The sequence below is a fragment of the Neltuma alba genome, unplaced genomic scaffold, assembly GCF_004799145.2.
Source record: "Neltuma alba isolate B1F8T4 unplaced genomic scaffold, ASM479914v2 tig00001918_pilon, whole genome shotgun sequence".
Taxonomy (NCBI): domain Eukaryota; kingdom Viridiplantae; phylum Streptophyta; class Magnoliopsida; order Fabales; family Fabaceae; genus Neltuma; species Neltuma alba.
Genome location: NW_021632668.1, coordinates 10,554 through 17,928, shown reverse-complemented (window position 1 = coordinate 17,928; position 7,375 = coordinate 10,554). Strand labels below are relative to the sequence as shown.

At 43.2% G+C, this 7,375-nt stretch overlaps 1 pseudogene; it reads right to left on the bottom strand.

Moving 5' to 3' along the window:
- Positions 1–4,115: 4,115 nt before the first annotated feature.
- Positions 4,116–6,924, bottom strand: LOC114714041 (exocyst complex component SEC10a-like; annotated as a pseudogene).
- Between the last annotated feature and the right edge of the window lie 451 nt (positions 6,925–7,375).

Sequence of the window (7,375 nt, the reverse complement as noted above, 5' to 3'; positions counted from 1 at the left end):
GTCCAGTCACAATCTACAGAATAAGAAGATTCTCCTTTTCTTATGGATTTCTCAAGCTAGGACCAATGCTTACTATCGAGCTTGCTTCGTCGGGCGATAGGGAGGACGGATCTCGTTTGGTTATTGAATAAGGCGGAAATGCAATTCCAGTTCGGTTTACTACTCTTGATCCAGAAGTGATGATTTCATCCATTTCCGTAAGCAAGCTATTCAATTAAGTACGGGGTTCCCCCTCCAGGAATGGAGGACTATGCAATCCAGGTGAGTTTAGTGAAACATTTCGTCGATCTTTCCATCCTGCCTTTCATTCATGCTTTCAGGTAGTTCACTGGCTTCCTCGGTTGGTCTTATCCAAACAGCAAGCCATGCCCATTAGCCACTGAATGAATAGGCTACGGCTGCAGCTGCCAGGATGACTTATTTGCTTTCACTGCTTGCCATCGCTGATCTAACAACTGGTAAGCGATGTGCCCTATTGACTGACCAGCCGAAGAACATCCTTAGGAGAAAGTCCTATCTATCAAGGTTTTTGGCTCACAACAGGTTCTCAAACTGCCTTCCGAAGATCGCTAGCACTAAAGTGCTTCGCTTGGAAGATGAAGCCGAAGGACGAGTCCGATATCTGTACTAATGTGGCAAGACAAAAGTACTCCTCTCATCCAAACCATTCTGGAAGGTTTTTACCCTTTACAAGATAGTAACTAAGCTTTCGGACAACAGCAACTAACTTTCCTGCATAGCTACACCGGCCTCGCCTCTTGCTTTTTGTTTATAGAAGTTCAAGGCGTCAAGTCCTTTCGTTTAGTACGAGATCACACTTCGCGGTGCTTTGCTTACATTAGACCTCTGGTCTATCAAAGTTTTGTTCATCGTCCAACCTCTTCAAATTCAAAAGAGAATCTCGAAGAACTAGACGATTCTTACCAGTCTTACTAGGCAGGACAGAAACCAATCCTATAACTACAAGATGATACCTTAGAAGTAGCTTGCTACTTCTCCTAACGACAAGTAAAGGCATACCCTCTATTAGAAAACAAGAATGGAAGGCACAATGGGAAAGGGGAAAGCTCAACCGCGTGGCACAAAACAGTGGGTTTTTGTTCCTGGTCTTGTCTTCCTTCCGGCTAAAGCTTCAAGTCTCAATCCGAAGTCAAAGAAAAAAGAATAGATAAATAGATGCCAACTCTTCTCCCAGTGTAGCTGCAAATCACCTATTGAGAAAGAAAGGAGAATCATCGCTCTTTCCTTTGCATGATGCCAGCCGACTCTGACCTGGTAGCCGAAAACGCGTAATTGAGAAGGGGGCATGCACGAACGACCTAACAATGAATGTAAAGTTGCAGGATCTGTCCAAACCACAGAGTTATGAGCCAAACCCAAGACCACTGCCGCCGGCAGAGCGGGGAAGAGATAGGGTCAGTGAATTAATGACCAATGGTGAGAGCCCAATTCGAGATTTTGAGCATCCCAGGTTTCAAAACAAGAAAGTTCTCTTCGAAAGGTTATACCTAGTCCATTTGAGCGGGAAGAGTGATGTTGGACCAAGTTTGTTGACTGTCCTCTTCTATTCTTTAGGTTTAGACATCTTATTTAGGTGGGCAACTTTTTCCCCACCGAGTGGTGGAATCTTCTTGCACCAATCCCTTTTCTTAAGTTAGGATAAAATGGAAAATGAAACCCGCGATGTGTGAAATTCTTTGGTATCCATTCTCCTAGAGGTCTCCAGCTGGGATAGGTATAGTTTCTGGCTCAGCCGCTGATACAGAAGCAGATCGAAGGGGAAGCCTGCTACATATTCAAGCACATGAGCGTTGGGTAACGGGCCTGGAAGGTCTTGAAAACGGTCTTAAAGTAAAGGGCATTATTTGCAGTGATCGGGAGTAGTTCATAGGCCTCAAAGTGCACCCGCATGTCTCTTTTTAGATAGTTCACCTGGAGAAAGGGGCGTCTCAAAGAGAGTCTTAGTACCCATTCCCCGAAGAAAGAAGAGCGCCGGTCAAGATTTCCATTCCCAAACACTGTTAGGTAAGAGGTTGGCCCCTCTCTTTGTATTATATGTACATTATTATCATATCAGTTCCTGTTCATTCAGAACAATATTCTAGTTATCGTATGCGCTAGCTAGCTTTTCTAAAAACCTTTTAGCTGACTCGCCGGTTACCATAATACATTCTCCACTCGCCCTTTCAAACGACCCAACCTCTTAGGGAAGATTAAGCCATAAGGCGATAGACTGCCTTCCCTGCCGATAGTTCTTCTATTATGCGCCACAACCTTTCGATTCTGCCCCCTTTTCCATACCAACTGGTACAGCCTATAACTATATATGCTTACCGCCTATGCTATTGAATTGAACCTTTTTTTTGCCTCTTAATGGACTTTAAGGAGCTGTTCTGATACAATAGGGTCTGAACTGATACAAAGAAGTAATGCGTGTTTGTTGGTAATCCTTCCCGACGGGATCCAAATTGAAGATGAAAAAGAAGTGCTTCTCAACGAAAAACCATGGGAGAGCGGTGTTCAGGTTGTCTCTTTCGTTCAAGAATGGAGTTCAGTCTGCTGATGGAATGGGACTAGGCTCAACGGAATGGAATGGTTGGATGGAATTTTTCGTATAGTATAGAAAGGAGGAGGTTTCAACAGCCACCCTTGGACAGGCAGCCAATAGCAAGACCAAACACCCACAATCTCGGACAGGACAGGGCCTATTCTATTGGCTTAAAAAGCCAGTGAAATTTATGTATTACAAAGGTGTTCTTGCGCCTCATCTTGTCCTTGTCATCTGAGTAGGTGCTCAAATCAGCATCATTTGCCACCAAATCATCGTAGAAGCAAGCTACTCTAACCGATCGGTACTCGGCTCCCTTTCTTCGCTGCTTGGGGGATGGAGGAGAGTTAACTATTCGGATATTCATACCCTTTTTTTCTCCTGTCTCAGCCAGAATGCTAGTGGAGAATCTCTCCCTGGCCTTTAAACTTAGCAATCACAGAATATTGTGTCAGGGTCGGTCGTGCCCTGCCGTAGGAGAAAGAAGGTCCTCGCTCAAGACTTCAGGTTCACAATCTAGTGATAGTTGTCACTCTCCTCAAGTGGGTTATAGAGAAAGCAAATCCCTTGTTAAGTTAACGATTGATGCGCGTAAATCTTGTTATGGTGTCAATTCGAGAAGAATAAGTTCTCCCGGTCCAGCTAGAGCAATAGGGGGGACTTTTTCTTAGACATAAGCAAGAATGATGCTGACCGAAATGAGTACACTACTTTCTTTCTATTTCTTAAGCGCTAACGACTACGTTGTTCCACCGCGTGATTCTACTACGTTTCTTTCATTCCGGTTCATTTCCTATCTCTATCAAAGGGCTTTGTGGTCCTTCTTTTAGTAGTATTTATTAGTAGACGGTAAGGCGCTGTAGTAATTCAGGCACAGGAAGAGCCAAAACTTTGAATATTGGATGCTGATCCGGATAAATTGAATTTCGAGTGAAGACGAAATCAACAAGTCTATCCATAAGAGGAGCACTTGCATTTACTGAAATAGATGGCACACCAAAAATGAAGAAAAGATCAGTCTACAACTCTACAATTTGGAAGAGGAGCTGCTCTTTCAATTCCTAGATCCACAACAACAGCACTTCTTCCACGAATAGGTGTTTGCCATGGGGAAATTAAATATATATGAAGAAGTCATTTAATCAAATCAGCACGAGGATATCTAGAACGGCTGGAAGACTTGTGGTGGTCCCTAAGAACCCCCTACAGCCGACACAATAGGCCTGCATGGAGAGAGACTCTTCAATGGATCTATAAACAAAGCCTGGCCCTGGCATTGGAGAGATGACTAGAAAGAACCAGAAGACTAGACAATGCTTACCCTAAATCCCTGTGTTTTCACTTGGTGCGAGCTCATGATGAGACAAGAGGCGATGAATACCCCCTATATTGATATTGGTGGTTGTTCTGCCAAACCTGCACGTGTGACTAGAGGACAAGTTGCTCATAGAAAGGCCGGCAAATCCAAATTATAGCCATCGTAGGCAGTTGCCAGAGCTTGATAATAAATCTCTCATAACGAGAACGCTGTATGTTCTTAGATAAAGTATTTAACAATTCGCTAAAGCTACTGCTCGTAGTCATAGGAAGAGCTCATAGTCTCTTCTTTCCTCTCCTTGAAGTCGAGCGATTTCATACCTTTTGAGCGTCCAATTGTTCCAGGTGAATCCGATATCTGCTGGCTTTCAGCTCGCAGTTCTTCCATCTTCACTTGATATAATTGGTTAAGAGATGCCTGCTCATAGTCGGGGTATTCATCCTTATGATTTGAAAACAAAGACTCTGTGAGGCCCTCAACATCCAAGTCTCCACATCCCATCGCTTGTAGATCTCTAGCAAGTTCTTGCGTCTTTTCATATGTTCCTGCTAGAATTATGAGATATAATAGAAGTCCACCTTCCGGAAGGTAGATTTACAAGAGTTGGCCTTACTAATAATTTGTTCAGAAGGGCAGTGACTCGCTGCTCTAGAACTCGCTGAACTAAAATTGACATAACCTCATTGGGTGAAAGGAATACACTTTTTTGCTGCTGAACAGTATCTTTGATTTCTTTGTACAATGACGAAAGCCCTTTAGCTACATTACTAGGACTAGCATGTGCCCCATCGTCACCAAGAACCAACCTAGTATCAGCGTTCATGACTTCCACATCAATAAACATTGGACGTGTTGCTACATAATGTTGCATGGCACTTGTACCCCTATTGAACTGTGACAAAATTTTGTCACATTCAGACAAATCTCTTTTCTGTGATGCTGCATCAAACCGAGCCAGAAATCTATTCTCCAATTCATTGCAATACTCTTGTAGATTAGTAACAGCAAATTCTAATCTTTCTTTTGCTAGCAGTTGCATTTCCTATCATTGATGGGGCAGCTATGCCGTGTCCTCCAATATCTTCTTCAGCAAATGACCGTAATTTTTGGGCAACCGAAGCAGCCTCAGCAGTACGGCTGTCATCAGAAAATAGAGGAGAAAGCTTTATTAGGTCGCCTGGGCTGCTGTTGAACTCCATCAAGTACTTTATCAGCTCAATCGTTTGACTGGCTGTAACCCGTTGAGCATCTGCACTCTGAAGTTGATCTCCTATCTTTGCAGCTGTCTGGCCAACACTTGAAATACGTGAATCTAACCTTGCAAAGCTATCAAACAAACCATCTACACCTGTTTCTAGCTCAGCAAGTGTCTTACGATGCTTAGTGTCTTGGACAGAGACATCTTTCTTAAGATTGTAGAGTCTGCCATCAATCTGTTTACGAAGCTCAGCCAGCTCCTTACAAGAGTCCTTGAACAAAGATAAGAGCTTCTCAACGTCTGGGAATAAGGGAGTAGAAAGAGCTTGTGCATACTTTGCTGCATCAGATGGAGCCTGCTTATGTCCATTTGGAAAAGAATCACCCCCACCGACGTTGCTGTGTCCTTATAATAAATCTATTGCTTCTTCTTGGAAAGATGGAAGGAGCTCTTTCACCATGTTTCCAAATAATGCATCAAAAGAAAAGTCCCCCTTAAAGTCATCAATGTCCATAATGAGAGGGAAAGAGTTAGCTGATGCAGATTTCGAACTTCTATCATTCTTTGTTCCATTTTTTGTCTCCGGGTATGACTAAAAGAAAGCTTGAGAGTCTTCTTCTGGGTTACAGAGACAAACAGGTCCAACGAAAATTACAATGCAGAAGTGACTTCTCTAGTTTCGAAAATTTGATAATAATCCAAATCCATAAACGAGAAAAGCTTGAAAGAGCCAGCTGTTGTGGACGAAGAAATGCGTGCTTCTATAGCAAGAGATATATATAAGGTAGTTTGAGTTCTGGGATGGACCTATCTTATATAACCGAGCGATAGGGCTCCGTAAAGTTGATCATTACGAATGTTACGATTCATTTGATTGGGTGGTTCAATGCGTTTCGAAACCCTCCCCCTCATTTAGATTCCAGCTCTTGCATTGGGAGTTAGGAGTCTCAGCCCGTCCGTCCCTTTATTACTCAAAAGGAAGTCAAGTCTTATTGGACCCTTTCGGGAATTCATTTTTTTTGACGGCTACCCCCTCAACGTTTTGAGTAGGCGTTTGGGACCGGGAACAAGAAGTTGTTGCGGTGCCAGTAGGGACCTAGAGTAGGATTGGCTCCAACCGGATGAGAATAGGCCCATCTCTGCTGCAGTTGCACGGCAAGGGAAGGAATTTGTTTCGCTTCGCACCATGATTGACCGAAAGCCACTATGGTATTTCTACCTAGGGAAAGATTAAGACTTAATATTGCTTCCCTCGTTAGCTATGGTATGAAATCGCTCGACAGGACTGACGGCGAGGAATTGAAGACGCTGAGTGTTCAACTAAGGGTAAGGTTATAAGATCTCGACTGCTAAGGGTTTCAACCGATACCACTAAATACTAGTAGCCCAGAAGAAGGATATAAAGAAAACGGATCAGTATTCGCTCTAGTGAAGTGAGCTTAAGGTATTGGTCACGTCACGAAGGCTAATAATACAAATTCCATAGAATCAGTTCATTTCCTTCTATTTAGGGCCTTAGAATGCTGTCCATCTGTGTGATAGGCATTCTTCCATTTCTGGTCCGATTTCTTCTTGTCCTTTATGACTGGGATTTGTTGACTCCCTAACCTAATATGGATACCCAGCCCAGACCTGAGAATAGCCAACTTCTTATTCTTATTGTATGACCATGCTGAGTTAAGAGAAAGCGCCTTCTCAACTTCTGTAATGTCTACTGCTTTTTCGACTACTTAATCTGTTGCTGGATGATTGACTGTGGATTGACCAGGGGTATATACCTTTGCTCCTGGCCTTTGCTTCCAAGATGTATAGTTGTTTACGAGATGTGAGAAGCGTGGATTCCTCGAGATGTCTAGTCATAGTCTGTTGTGTCACTTCAAAGATGATTGCCGGGGACGACTTCAATGATTGTATTTCCTCTGGGCCTGTTCAGGAAGAGATGTTTTGGTCATTCTGGTAATTTTATTCATTGAAACAAGTTCCAACCACGATGGTTTGGCGTGAGAGGTAGAGCCAAATGCGCCGATTTCCTTGTTTGTCACCATCTCTTTCAAATGTTCGTTCCTTCGCGTCTTAGACAAGGTGGGTTCACCCGTTTGTGTGCCGGTTGGTCCTAATAAATAAGAATTGGGTGTAGCATTAGCTTTTACAAGGTGACGACGGGATAAGATTTCAAATAAATAGGAAAACCAGCCCTTGAATGGCATGCTCCCTATCTGTCTCAATTGGCCGAGCTGAATCGGTCAACCTGTAGGAAAGACGGAAACAAACTAGTCAATTGCTCTTCTATCTTACTGAATCACTCAACTTC